Source organism: Schistocerca gregaria, chromosome 2 (assembly GCF_023897955.1).
Source record: "Schistocerca gregaria isolate iqSchGreg1 chromosome 2, iqSchGreg1.2, whole genome shotgun sequence".
NCBI classification, from domain to species: Eukaryota; Metazoa; Arthropoda; class Insecta; order Orthoptera; family Acrididae; genus Schistocerca; species Schistocerca gregaria.
Window position 1 is genome coordinate 1045652875 of NC_064921.1, and position 15516 is coordinate 1045668390.

A 15516-nucleotide genomic window follows, 5' to 3' on the forward strand; every position below is an offset into this window, starting at 1 on the left:
TATGTGACTTACCGCGTAATCGAAATTTAACTCATTTCTTTTAGTACTCGCGTGAATAAGTTCCAAAAATGTGCAAATGTGTGTGAAATCTTAGGGGACTTAACTGCTAAGGTCATCAGTCCCTAAGTTTACACACTACTTAACCCAAATTATCCTAAGGACAAACACACACATCCATGCCCGAGGGAGGACTCGAACCTCCGCCGGGATCAGCCGCACAGTCCATGACTGCAGCCCCTCAGACCGCTTGGCTAATCCTGAATAACTTCACACTTTTTCTTATTCAGTATCAATTGCTACTTATCGCACCATACAGATATCTTATCTAAATCATGACAGTATCATCTGCAAATAATCTAAGACGGCTACTCAGATAGCCTCCTATGTTGTTAATCAGACCAGGAACAATAGAAGCCCCATAACACATCCTTGGGGAACGCCGGATATTACTTCTGTTTCACTCGATGACGTTCCGTCTATTACTACACTCCTGGAAATGGAAAAAAGAACACATTGACACCGGTGTGTCAGACCCACCATACTTGCTCCGGACACTGCGAGAGGGCTGTACAAGCAATGATCACACGCACGGCACAGCGGACACACCAGGAACCGCGGTGTTGGCCGTCGAATGGCGCTAGCTGCGCAGCATTTGTGCACCGCCACCGTCAGTGTCAGCCAGTTTGCCGTGGCATACGGAGCTCCATCGCAGTCTTTAACACTGGTAGCATGCCGCGACAGCGTGGACGTGAACCGTATGTGCAGTTGACGGACTTTGAGCGAGGGCGTATAATGGGCATGCGGGAGGCCGGGTGGACGTACCGCCGAATTGCTCAACACGTGGGGCGTGAGGTCTCCACAGTACATCGATGTTGTCGCCAGTGGTCGGCGGAAGGTGCACGTGCCCGTCGACCTGGGACTGGACCGCAGCGACGCACGGATGCACTCCAAGACCTTAGGATCCTACGCAGTGCCGTAGGGGACCGCACCGCCACTTCCCAGCAAATTAGGGACACTGTTGTTCCTGGGGTATCGGCGAGGACCATTCGCAACCGTCTCCATGAAGCTGGGCTACTGTCCCGCACACCGTTAGGCCGTCTTTCGCTCACGCCCCAACATCGTGCAGCCCGCCTCCAATGGTGTCGCGACAGGCGTGAATGGAGGGACGCATGGAGACGTGTCGTCTTCAGCGATGAGAGTCGCTTCTGCCTTGGTGCCAATGATGGTCGTATGCGTGTTTGGCGCCGTGCAGGTTAGCGCCACAATCAGGAGTGCATACGACCGAGGCACACAGGGCCAACACCCGGCATCATGGTGTGGGGAGCGATCTCCTACACTGGCCGTACACCTCTGGTGATCGTCGAGGGGACACTGAATAGTGCATGGTACATCCAAACCGTCATCGAACCCATCGTTCTACCATTCCTAGACCGGCAAGGGAACTTGCTATTCCAACAGGACAATGCACGTCCGCGTGTATCCCGTGCCACCCAACGTGCTCTAGAAGGTGTAAGTCAACTACCCTGACCAGCAAGATCTCCGGATCTGTCCCCTATTGAGCACGTTTGGGACTGGATGAAGCGTCGTCTCACGCGGTTTGCACGTCCAGCACGAACGCTGGTCCAACTGAGGCGCCAGGTGGAAATTGCATGGCAAGCCCTTCCACAGGACTACATCCAGCATCTCTATGATCGTCTCCATGGGAGAATAGCAGCCTGCATTGCTGCGAAAGGTGGATATACACTGTACTAGTGCCGACATTGTGCATGCTCTGTTGCCTGTGTCTATGTGCCTGTGGTTCTGTCAGTGTGATCATTTGATGTATCCGACCCCAGGAATGTGTCAATAAAGTTTGCCCTTCCTGGGACAATGAATTCACGGTGTTCTTATTTCAATTTTCAGGAGTGTACATACTGTGACCTTTCTGACAGGAAATCACGATCCAGTTGCACAACTGAGGCGACACTCCGTAGGCACGCAGTTTGGTTAGCAGACGCTTATGAGGAACGGTGTCGAAAGAAAATCTAAAAATATGGAATCCATTTGACATCCCCTGTCGATAGCACGTATTACTTCATGAGTGTAAAGACCTAGTTGTGTTTAACAAGAACGATATATTCTGAAGCCGTGCTGACTATGTGCCGTTCGTTTTTCAGAATAGTACAAATATGTTCAGAGGAGCATGGCCTACATCTAGGAATATTTTCAATTTACTCATAATCCTCGATTGCTAGTATTATTTCATTATAAAGCCCCATATATAACTGTAGTGGAACGATAGTTTATGAAAACAAAAACGATTACATATTCTGTGTTCTCACAAAAGTATTGCGTAATATTAAAAAAACTCCCATCGTTATTCAATAAAGGATACCGCTACTACGCCTCCATTACGTACAGTTCATACAAACAGCGCTTCTATACTCGAAATTCGCCAACTTAATGTCAGCAACTTTAAATACTTGATACCACACAGTCGTACATAATTTTTTACGAATTTTCACAAACTGTTGGTTTTGTACCCCTAAAATTTGCATCTTCATACATTCGATGATCTGTGCAGCCGCCATGGAAGACAATGTCGAGCTAATTTATTCTCTCCTTTTTTTGACCTGGTGCTCTCTCATGACAGCGTTCTTACAACGTTTTTACACTAATATGTTAATTTCTTTCGCTACAGGAGTCTTCAACAAGTAATACGTGAATTATTTCATAAATAAGTTTACAAATGTTGTGCCAACATTATGCAGAAGTATTTACGAAAGGTTGCGTTTGCAACAAGAGAAACTGAACAGAAAGTATGCCCCCTATGAAAATCTGACACAATACTCCGAGGTAGCGATTGTCAATGTCAACAAAATCCGTGTTTAGTTGATAGTCCTTTGTAATTGTCTGCAGTCGTCTGTGCTGCTACCGTTAGAAGATAAAAGCTTTTAATCACTGCAGGACTAGTTCACGACTGCAGAGAACAGCCTCTGCGTGCTATAACGTAGTGTCGCGTTCGGAAAGTGCATCGAATTTATTCAGCATACTCGTGTTACAGAGCGCCCGTTAACTGATCCTAGTGACGTTACTATCCTCAGTATAATGTTCCTATTACACAAGCTGAAACTGCCGACATTTTCACAATCGCGTATTTAATTTAGTGTACCGAGTTTCAGTGTTACTAAATTTCAAAAGAGGATTTTCACTTAGAGCGAGACAGTCACGCTCACTTCTGTGGTCTAATCATCTGTGTGTACTCGTGACCTTATAGCCGTCCATAAGTAACTGAAATACAATAAACGTGGTAACTTTCGCAAAGATGCGAGATCAGATACAAATACCGTCTCTACTGAAATATACCGCAAGATTACTGGTCTTCTTGGAACTTTTAATACTGCTGTCTATACGAGCACACCCACGACTGACCTAGGTCACGAGCTACAAATTGCTTCATCGGAAGCACATTGTTCGTTATTTGCAGCCAACTGTACGATTCGATCTAAGAGTGAGAGAATCTATATCGATAACTTTCTCGAAAGTTGAGACTGAGTTTTTAAATGTAAACTCGAGGAATTATGTTCGATGGATTACTTAGTTTCGAAGCATCACACTAAATACTGTATAACCAATATCTGGCAACTGTATGAGACTATAAAATGCGAAATAATTAACTTTTTAATTTAACACTTTTATTAAATTCACTAAAGAAAGATTTGCGCAGTGCAGAAAATTTGCATATTAAAAACCCTTCTATAAAGGAAGAAATAGTACAGACCCGAGGCTAGGCTAGGCTGTCTTTGAGTTGAAATATATGGCAGGGTGGAATCTCCAACTCCGCTGGATCCTCAGGTATATATTTTCTGTGACGTCTGCCTTGTTGTACGTGGTCTGCTTGTGGCAGGGTAGCCATAAAATCATCATGTGCCAAAGTTCCTTCCAGCCAAATCCCATGATTTTTTGGAGGGAATGATGTCGCATCTCGCTGCATTTGCACATCCTCTTATATGTGCTTTTAGTGTGAGCTCGTCGTGGAAGGACACCAGCCACTGTAGGGCGCACAGTAATCTTCATCCCAGTCCTTCTACGTCTGGCTTAGTAATTGCCAACAGGTCTTGCTGTATTGTTCATTCTGAGAAAGTGGGCTGTTCAGTGCTTGCCACACTGAGAAACCCTGTCCCAGTGCTAATACACACTGAATATGAAACTGAAGTTTTGGATGCTTTCGAAGCCTTTTACCAAAAACACAAAGAAAGCAGGTGTTGACAGAACTATCAGTTTAATGAGTCACAGCTGCAAAATACTAACGATAATTCTTTACCGACGAATGGAAAAACTGGTAGAAACCGACCGCGGGGAAGATAAGTTTGGATTCCGTAGAAATGTTAGAACACGTGAGGCAATACTGACCCTACGACTAATCTTAGAAAATAGATGAAGGAAAGGCAAACCTGCGTTTCTAGCATTTGTAGACTTAGAGAAAGCTTTTGACAATGTTGACTGGAATACTCTCCTTCAAATTCTGAAGGTGGCAGGGGTAAAATACAGGGAACAAAAGGCTATTTACAATTTGTACAGAAAACAAGATGGCAGTTATAAAAGTCGAGGGGCATGAAAGGGAAGCAGTGATTGGGAAGGGAGTGAGACAGGGTTGTAGCCTATTCCCGATGTTATTCAATCTGTATATTCAGCAAGCAGTAAAGGAAACAAAAGAAAAATTCAGAGTAGGAATTAAAATCCATGGAGAAGAAATAAAAACTTTGAGGTTCGCCGATGACGTAACTCTGTCAGAGACAGCAAAGGACCTGGAAGAGCAGCAGCTGAACGGAATGGAGAGTGTCTTGAAAGGAGGATATAAGATGAACATCAACAAAAACAAAACTATGATAATGGAATGTAGTCGAATTAAATCAGGTGATGATGAGGGAATTAGATTAGGAAATGAGACGCTTAAAGTAGTAAAAGAATTTTGCTATTTGGGGAGCAAAATAACTGATGATGGTCGAAGTAGAGAGGATATAAAATGTAGACTGGCAATGGCAAGGAAAGCGTTTCTGAAGAAGAGAAATTTGTTGACATCGAGTATAGATTTAAGTGTCAGGAAGTCATTTCTGAAAGTATTTGTATGGAGTGTAGCCATGTATGGAAGTGAAACTTGGACGATAAATAGTTTGGACAAGAAGAGAATAGAAGCTTTCGAAATGTGGTGCTACAGAAGAATGCTGAAGATTAGATGGGTAGATCACGTAACTAACGAGGAGGTATTGAATTGAATTAGGGAGAAGAGAATTTTGTGGCACAACTTGACTAGAAGAAGGGATCGGTTGGTAGGACATATTCTAAGACATCAAGGGATCACCAATTTAGTATTGGAGGGCAGCGCGGAGGGAAAAAAATCGTAGAGGGAGACGAAGAGATGAATACACTAAGCAGATTCAGAAGGATTTAGGTTGCAGTAGGTACTGGGAGATGAAGAAGCTTGCACAAGATAGAGTACCATGGAGAGCTGCATCAAACCAGTCTCTAAACTTAAGGCCACAACAACAAACAACAAACTCTAGTCTCCTTTTTAGAACTTTTTTTCGCTGCACATTGAAATCATTCAGCTTTCTTCTCTGAGACTTGTATGTACTCTCATACGTCATGACGCACACACAACAAATGCCATTGCTGCAAGGTTGCCTCAATGGACTCAGGAGACTCTCTCCCTCTCCTTCCCTCCCCCCCCCCCCCCCCCTCTCTCTCTCTCTCTCTCTCTCTCTCTCTCTCTCTCTCAAACACACACGCAGGCATAAGGAGTACAGAAATGAACAGACGTTAGTTTTCAGCATAAACTTCGTTGTGCTGGCAACACATACATAAAGAAACCAAACAGAGACATCAAGTGAACACACAGGTTTCGGTAAAATATCTACAGATAGTGACAGAAGAATAGTATTGTTTCACAGCAATTAGCGCAAAATACATGAAAATTGCGAAGAAAAATGTTCGTAACCTGAAAACGTGCACATATGTTTCGTAAGCGAAGTTGTAGTGCGACCTCCAGCACATGACCAGACGAGAAGAAACGCAGATGCCAACCAAAAACGAGAATAACTGTAAGTAATCACTTATTTACATAAAAATGAGACATGAACGGTTTTATAATCAACTAATATCGCATTTCAAAACAAAACTGTATCATTCTAGATTCCACTGACGACGCCTTAAAGTAAAAGGCTAAATGCCTCTGGGACAAATAAAATAATTGCAGCCAGGAAAAGGAGTTTTTTATTAATAAAAAGATATACAGAAATTTTAGTATTCTCTTTGTAAACAAAAAACGCCTGTTTTTCTGCAATGTATTTTGTATGTTTCAAAGAGTTATTTTTCATTGCGTTGCTCTTCTCCGGTAGCAGAACCAACGCATTTACAAATTCTACGTTCCACCTAAATTTTATTTTAATATTCTCAGACATCTCTTAAATAAAGAAGGCGTTGATTTATTAAAGAGTTTCATTTATTTGTATTGCGCAATTACAGAGCACTTTGCGCCTATGTCAGTACTTTAGGACATCCACATCACTTGCCTCAGAAAAGTTTCAGGTCTCCGACTAACTAGCAGTGTCAACGATCTCCTGCAATCTATCCTTTATTACACAGGCGTTTATAAAAAAACAATATTAGCGTTTAAAACAGACAAATATTATCGATTCTTTCAAATAAATTAAGTATTGTTGTATCGGTGCTTAATCATTGAAATACGTAATATGATTAGTGGGTGAACCTCGATACTAGGTTAGTTTTCGTAAGGCTGTATCTGTTTCAGTACTGTTCAATTAATTTAATGGCGTAAAAATATAAGTAGATGTTTGCTATTAACATTAAGACGAATCAGTTGTGTTCTGCGGGTGTCATTTTCGACGGAATTTAATTCTTAATTGTTTCAGTAAATCCTCAGTCCAGCAAGCTTGACGAAATGTGTCAGGTTTTCTGCATTCTCTGTCACCTGAGCTTTCTATTGAGGTATAAATTTCATAAACGGTAAATGATTTTAGTAATACGAAATTACGTAAATTTTTCCATAAATTGCTGTCTTGCTTCCACTTTGTTGCAACTTTGAAGCTGTTTGCGAGTTTTGGTCAATAACAGAATACAATGAGAATCACTGCGGATTGAAGAGTTTCATTACTGACAAGTGTTATTTGATTATGTAACTTAAATCACTGTAGGATTTTGGCTTGCCACCAAACATCACTAATCGGAACAAAGTTAATTCATCTGTAATGCCCGTCAGTACATATCAGCGCCCTGGTAAGCCCATAAAATATTGTTATCCCAGTTACAAATGTTTATCGTTAACCTACAGCGAAAAATTATCTACGGGACTGTCAGATACCCAGTCTCATATGTTTTGGTACTCCGTAAACGATCTAGTTGTAAGCTGAAATGATCAGTACCATGCGCAAAGGGTTACAGCACGTCCTCAGGATTCCATTAATATTTCACTATAGCTGGAATTCTAACAATGTTACTTAAAACTGGTAATTTTTTTCTCAAAGTTGTGTGTATTTGAGACAATGTCAAATGTACTCAAATATTAATAATGTGTAGATTGTGTAATGAAATTACAAAGCGTGGGATGTAATATAAAAAAACTAAATGTATTAGTTGGCTTTAAAAATTAGAATTTTTTATGGAGAAACGTGTCAGAATATGAAATTGCATTGTGCCGACTGATTTTTAAAAAAATAAACGAAGTTTACAGGATGTTTTCCAGGTTGTTTCTCTTGAAGTACGAAATCCCTGACTTTCCCTCGGCGTCATCGGATTTTCAATGCTCATGGTGTTGGGGAATCCTGATCTTTCCTGATGTCGAGTGTCATCATCCGTAATATTCTTTGTTTTTTCTTTGTTTGGTTTTGTTCCCCAGTAACCGATTTGTTTACAAAGTGAAATTATCGATACCATGTATAAAGTGTTACAACATCCAATCGAAGCAATCAGCAACTATGAGAGTGAAACATAATATTGGGAATTACTTTTCTTATTTGGGGAATGCCTGACTTCTAAGAGCGTTTTCAGTGAATGATGAAATAATTACTTGTGGTGAAATTTGAGGCAAAGTAAAATTTATCAGATCCCATAAAGACAACACACAAAAAGATTTAGATAAAACAGAATTTTTTTGAAATAAAAATTGATTACATGTAGCATAAATTTTAGATGTGAACGTCAATATGTGGCAGCAGAAACTATGAAAATGGACACTAGAAATCGAATTAACTCCGAGTATGGCTTATGATAATCAGTAGCTGAAATTAAATCTAGTACAGATATGACCAACTCTCTTACTGACTTCTTATTTATTGATGTAGTAAGAAATGTCATTCCATGGGAGTTTCAATTATTTGAATGTTAACTAAATATTATTTATTATTTATGATACTAAAATTACGAGTATTAATTTTTTCCCTCTGAAGTTTTATTAGGATCGACACTGTCAATGTCTTCTTGGCTTGTGAGGTGCGTCACTTTGAATAAAATACTCGAGCTTTCGACACCTGTCTCTGCCATCGTTATCAGGAGTTAAAATCACTGATTGCCGGGGCTGGCACGGTATTTTCTTATGCCTGTCTGCAATTTTCCAGAGAGGGCCCATGCGACGGATGCACGGAAGGCGAATTTGACAGCTGCAACTCCGATCAGAAGCGGAAACGAGTCAAGCCACGCGGTGCGGGACAAGGGAGGGAAGGGGTTGAACGGTGGGGGGTGGGGGGGGGGGGAGGGGGGACGGGCGGCGCCACGTTTTAAATTACAGTTTCTGTCTCCCTACTAAGCATCGAGCCAAAGCAAAGACTTACCCTTGACGCTTGTAGGATCTTTTTTTTTAGTAGAGGTGGAGCCACTACACGCCCACACCAGCATGATGGCCAACTCAACAGGTCTACTGCCATCTCTGCATAAGGGTTAGTATTCACTAAAGTGAGGTGTCGCAGGATGTGGGTACTGCGTGGTTGCGTACGTCTGGTTAAGGTTAACCATTAATACGCGCTCACCTGGAGATAGGTAGGGTTGAAGACGAACGAAGGGTAGCGGTTTGAAGGGCAGAGGAAAAAAAAAAAGGTTCAAATGGCTCTGAGCAGTATGGGACTTAACTTCTAAGGTCATCAGTCCCCTAGAACTGAGAACTACTTAAACCTAACTAACCTAAGGACATCACACACATCCATTCCCGAGGCAGGATTCGAACCTGAGTCCAAATCGGTCGAGCGGTTCCATACTGTAGCGCCTAGAACCGCTCGGCTAGAGGAAGAAAAGTGCTAAGGCAAGAGCCAAGGGAAAAGAGCCTCTGCGATAGTTAGGTCGGGTGGTAAAAGCAGTAGCGGATGTCTTGCCTGCGATATGTCCTGCAAGGGTAGGCTTTGTTAGTAGTGGGTATCATGCATGTCGATACCTTGACGTTGTGCCTTTGTGCTGCTCGGCGGCTGGCGCTGGGTGCTGGTACAGAGTCCTCGTTCAGCGCCCGCAACCTGCAACAGTTAGGTTTATTATCGTTTTTGTGTCCGATAGGTCATATGTCGGATGCACAGCGTAAGGTAACGCTGGCGGTTTGTTTGTGCGTCAGTGGGCGAGATCGTCGGTGTCCCTGCTGTGGCCTGTTGCTCGGCTCCAGTAGCAGCTGGTAATCACCAGTCAGTGTTGCTGATATGCAGGGGCTTGCCGACGTTTGTCGCTTTTTTGCGTATGTTAGTTTACCATAGGCGGCTATGCCCTAGCTACCAGTGTCTTTGGCCGCTTGTGCTTCCACCTATGGTTGTGATCGTAGTTTCCCAGAGTGAGGATGAAAGGATTGTTCGAGTTCTCGAGTTTCTGTATAGTCGTGTGGCGTGATTTTTGAATACTTCCTCGAGAGAATCAAGGCGGTATTCGTGGTGGAGATCCACGGTGCGTGTGTAGCGTGGAACGTTGCTAACGATTCGTAGCACCTTGTTCTGTATGATCTGCAGGCGGTGCACTTGTGTAGTAGCTACATATCACCAGACGGGAGTTGCGTACGTCATAAGAGATCTAATCGGTGTCACGTATATGGACCTCGGCACCCTCCTATTCAGTGTGCTGTCCCTGTTGAGCATTGGGTAGAGCTGTTTGAGCCTCACGCGTGCTCGGTTGGCAAAGTACTCAATGTGGTCCCCCAATATAATCTTGTAGGAAGACGGGAGCGACAATTTAACCACGGCGCCGGCTCCTCGCCACACCTGAGTTCACCGGGTCCCGCGGCTGACTGCAGCTTCTGTCAGCTGTCCAGCTCGCCTGCCGCATACGCGTCACTCCGCACCTCTCTGGATGTTTCCAGACGCTGCTATCGCTCTCATATAAACAGAACACCGTTCCAACCCCAGAAGTCAGTGATTTTAACTCCTGGTGAGGATGACGAAAGGAGCTATCCAAAGTTCGTGTAATTTTTTCGAAGTGAGGCGGCTCGTAAGGCAAGGAGATTTTATAGAAGCGTGCTACGGTGAAACCTCAGAGGGTAGGTTGTAAATTTTGTTGATAGTATTGACTGAGATCTAATTTCGTTGTGAGTGATAGTCTCAGAAAGGTTGTGATCCAATGGCCTAGTGTTCGTTTGTTTAGATGTCCAGGTGAAATCTAACGAACTCTCGACGTCGGAGATATTCGCCTATCAATTAGGAGGAAGTACGAATTTGCTAAGAGCGGCAACAGCATCCACCATTGGCAGAATAACATATTAATTCTGACCAGTGGTATAAAATGAACGAAAAGTGGTGTCCCAGAACGCTCAGAAGTGGCGAGACTGGATGATCAACAGCACAGAGAAGATGAAAAGATAATTTTTCGTCTGATTTATTCACTGCTAATCTGAAGAGATTTTCGTGATGTAGGCATGCGTCTTTGTCCACTGATGGTTATTTACCGACAGACATGCTCTGCATCAAGACGACGATGGCTGGAAGCCCGCTCACAGACACACTGCCAGGAGTCTTCCTGCAGCTGAACTGCCCACCTCTGTCCAGAATGGCCGGCTAATCGTGGAGTAGCTGACAACAAACTTAAACCTTTCGCTGGGGTCAACAGAAGTCTTCACTAAGCTTCTCGGTAAATATTGGTGTAATATAACTCAATATCTTAACATACAAATAAAATTTCATCCCGACTAAGTGCTCTGAGAGGTAACAATAAAATATTTAATTGCTGTGTTTCTTCGTAATTACAAATTAATAATGCATTTTGTGATTTCCAATAATTACATACTTTCCCCTTATCGGATTTTCTTTCGTGTAATCTATTTTCAGCCCTATAAATTGGATCATTTCGGTTTGCTTCAGTACAATTACACCTCTGGCCATTAAAAATGATACACCACGAAGATGACGTGCTACAGACGCGAAATTTAACTGACAGGAAGATGATGCTGTGATATGCAAATGATTAGCTTTTCAGAGCATTAACACAAGGTTGGAGCCAGTGGCGACACCTAAAACGTGCTCACATGAGGAAAGTTACCAACCGATTTCTCATACACAAACAGCAGCTGACCGGCGTTGCCTAGTGAAACGTTGTTGTGATGCCTCGCGTAAGGAGGAGAAATGCGTAACATCACGTTTCCGACTTTGGTAAATGTCGGATTGTAGCCTATTGCGATTGCGGTTTATCGTATCGCGACACTGATGCTCGCGTTGGTCGATATCCAACGACTGTTAGCAGAATATGGAATCGGTGGGTTCAGGAGGGTAATACGGAACGCCGTGCTGGATCCCAAAGGCCTCGTATCACTAGCACTCGAGATGAGTGGCATCTTATCCGCATGGCTGTAACGGATCGTGCAGCCACGTCTCAATCCCTGAGTCAACAGATGGAGGCGTTTGCAAGACAACAACCATCTGCACGAGCAGTTCGACGACGTTTTCAGCAGCATGGACTATCAGCTCGGAGCCCATGGCTGCGGTTACCCTTGACGCTATATCACAGACAGAATGGTGTACACAACGACGAACCTGGATGCACGACTGGCCAAACGTCATTTTTTCAGATGAGTCCAGGTTCTGTGTTTACAGCATCATGATAGTCGCATCCGTGTTTGGCGACATCGCGATGTACGCACATCGGAAGTGTGTATTCGTCATCGCCATACTGGCGTATCACCCGGCGTGATTGGTTACATGTCTCGGTCACCTCTTGTTCGCATTGACGGCACTTTGAACAGTGGACGTTACATTCCAGATGTGTTACGACCTGTGGCTCTACCCTTCATTCGATCCCTGCGAAACTCTACATTTCAGCTGGATAATGCACGACCACATGTTGCAGGTCCTGTGCGGACCTTTCTGGATACAGAAAATGTTCGACTGCTGCCATGGCCAGCACACTCTTCAGATTTCTCACCAACTGAAAACGTCTGGTCAATGGTGGGCGAGCAACTGGCTCGTCACAATACGCCAGTCAGTACTCTTGATGAACTGTGGTATCGTGTTGAAGCTGCATGGGCAACTGTACCTGTACACGCCACTCAAGCTCTGTTTGACTCAAGGCCCAGGCGTATCAAGGCCGTTATTACGGCCAGAGGTTGTTGTTCTGGGTGCTGATATCTCAGGATCTATGCGTCGAAATTGCGTGAAAATTTAATTACATGTCAGTTCTAGTATAATATATTTGTCCAATGAATACCCGTTTATCATCTGCATTTATTCTTGGTGTAGCAATTTTAATGGCCAGTAGCGTATTAAAGCCGGGTAGAAGATCAGGTTGGTAGCTAGTTAACTTGCAACCAGCGACGGGCCTAGAAGACATACCTACTACATAATTTGGCAGAAGAATTTTCCTTAATGACATGATGCGTAAATAATTATGAAGGAATGAAGCAGAAAGAAGTGGATTACATCCTCGTTTTCTGTGTTGAAGCCGTTACGTCCAACGTGGCCGAGACGTGAAAACGCGATCTGTTACGCAGTCGGTGCACCTTACGTCTTGCCCTTCCGGGGTAAGCGGCAGGTGATTCTCTCTCTCTCCCCTGTAGACGCCACCGGCTGCACCTCTCCGTACCGACCATGAAAGCCACGCCCGCGATTTCCGAGATACGAAAGCAAAGAACCGTAACAACGACTCACGGCTTTTGCGCATTATTTTCATATTAGGGGAATGATTCATTCTCGTTTAATCTGGAGCTGTAATCTCGAGGTACTCCCGTCCATTAAAACGCACAAGAACGCCGGGGAAAATTACGGCGGTGGGCCGCGGCTGGCGTGGGATACAGCACGTAATTGCCAGAGCTGTATCCAGGTTAATGCGCCCGGCGTCGAGCAAACAGCCCGCCGCCAGGGTAAGCCGGGGCTACCCGCGCGAGCCGCCCCCGGTGTAATTGATTTACGGCGCTCTCAACGCGTTCGGCGAGAGCCTTAATGCCCCCTGCAACGAGTCCAGCCCGCCGGCCGTATCTCGTCTGCATCGCGGGCCAGAACCGCCAATAGCGCACCTAGCAGCCGCGCACCTCGTTGCTCTTAACAAAATGAGTGATTTTATGCTCTAGTTGCACGACTAAATTACGCTTTAAGAGAGAGAGAGAGAGAGAGAGAGAGAGAGAAAACGATCTACTTTTATTGGTCACAGGTGTCCGTGCTTTTATCAAAAGGCTGGCGACTTTCCATCCACAACAATACCGAAGCACGGGAGTTATAAACAACCCCCGCCCCCGTCACACACACACACACACACACACACACACACACATACATACACACAAACACACACGCGAAACCCACAGACAACTTTCAGTTTTGATGATTTTCACGGGTTTGCAGCTGGGTTCCATCGTCCTGACGACAACACAATATTTCGGCGGACCATAATCACGCCGGAACTGAAGAGACCTCAGATTCGGCGGCTGCTTTATACCGCGGGTACCGGCCGTTGCGCGTGCGCTAGCAACGGAAGAGCTGCCCTCTGTGAGGCGAAGAATTGCAGCGGCGCCAGCGGTGAAAACTGTCAAAAGCGAGGAATCGCAAAATTAAAACACAGCCGGTCGGAAACCAGACCGTTGTTCTTTTATCTGTGGTAAAATAGGAAAACCTTCATCTCTATTAATAATATCTGCGGGCCGCGGTGATCTCGCGGTTCTAGGCGCGCAGTCCGGAACCGTGCGACTGCTACGGTCGCAGGTTCGAATCCTGCCTCGGGCATGGAAGTGTGTGATGTCCTTAGGTTAGTTAGGTTTAAGTAGTTCTAAGTTCCAGGGGACTTATGACCACAGCAGTTCAGCCCCATAGTGCTCAGAGCCATTTTTTATTAATAATATCATCAGACAGACGTATTTCAATTGATTCTTTCAATACACAATCCCACTAACGGGAAGCCGAGGCAATAATTTGCGTCTCATTATACGACGTATTGTGCCCTTCATTAAGACAGTGTTCAGCAACGCCTGATTTTTCCGGCTGGAGCAAACTTGTATGCCGTTGGTGTTCCACACATCGATCTTGAACTGTACGAATAGTCTGTCCAATGTAGGCCTTTCCGCAGTGACAGGGAATCTTGTATACCCCAGGCGTCCTCAGTTCCAAATCATCTTTAACAGATCCAAGAAGGGATCTAGTTTTGGCCAAAGGCATAAGGACGCTTTTAATATCGTATTTCCTTAAGATTTCTTGAAATTTTCTAAGAAATACTTCCCACGAAGGGTAAAAAAGCAACTGATTTGGAATTGTCCACCTTTGGTTCTCGTGGGGGTCCAAATTGAAAAGCACGAGTAATTTGGTGAACAGAATACCCATTCTGCCTGAAAACAACCTTAAGGTGATCCAACTCCTGTTTGAAGTTATCAGAATCCGAAACAGCATAAGCCCTCTTAACCAGTGTGTGTAAAACTCCCAAGTGTTGATGTTGTGAATGACAACTTGTGGCATGGAGGTAGCGGTCGGTAAGCGTAGGTTTTCGGTATACACTGTGTCCCAAAGTCCCATTTTCTTTCTTATGTACTAAGACATCCAAAAAAGGTAATTTGCCATCTTTTTCAATTTCCATCGTCAACTTGATTCGTGGATGAAGGCAGTTAAAATGATCTAAAACTCGATGAAGAGATTCCAGTCCATGTGGCCAAACGTTGAAAATATCGTCCACGTATCTCAAGAAACATGTTGGTTTAAGAGAAAATGTCCTAAGTGCCATATGCTCAAAATCTTCCATAAAGAGATTGGCGACAATAGGGGAAAGAGGACTTCCCATAGCAACACCGTCAGTTTGCTCAAAAATTGCTTCATTAAGTAAAAAATACGTCGATGTCAGTACATGGCGACACAGATCACTAGTTTTGTCATCCAAGAGCTGACTAATTAGCAATAAAGACTCCTCCAAAGGTACCTGAGTAAAAATTTTCAGTTTTGTCTGAAACACTGCACAACACTGTCCCAGAAATCAATTAAAAACAGTTCCAATCCTGTGATTCCGACCAATATTTTCGGGAGGTCGATACTGGAATTGGACATCCCCTCCTAAAATTCCCAACTGGGAATCCTTTAGTATCACTCCCAGTTTTCTGTG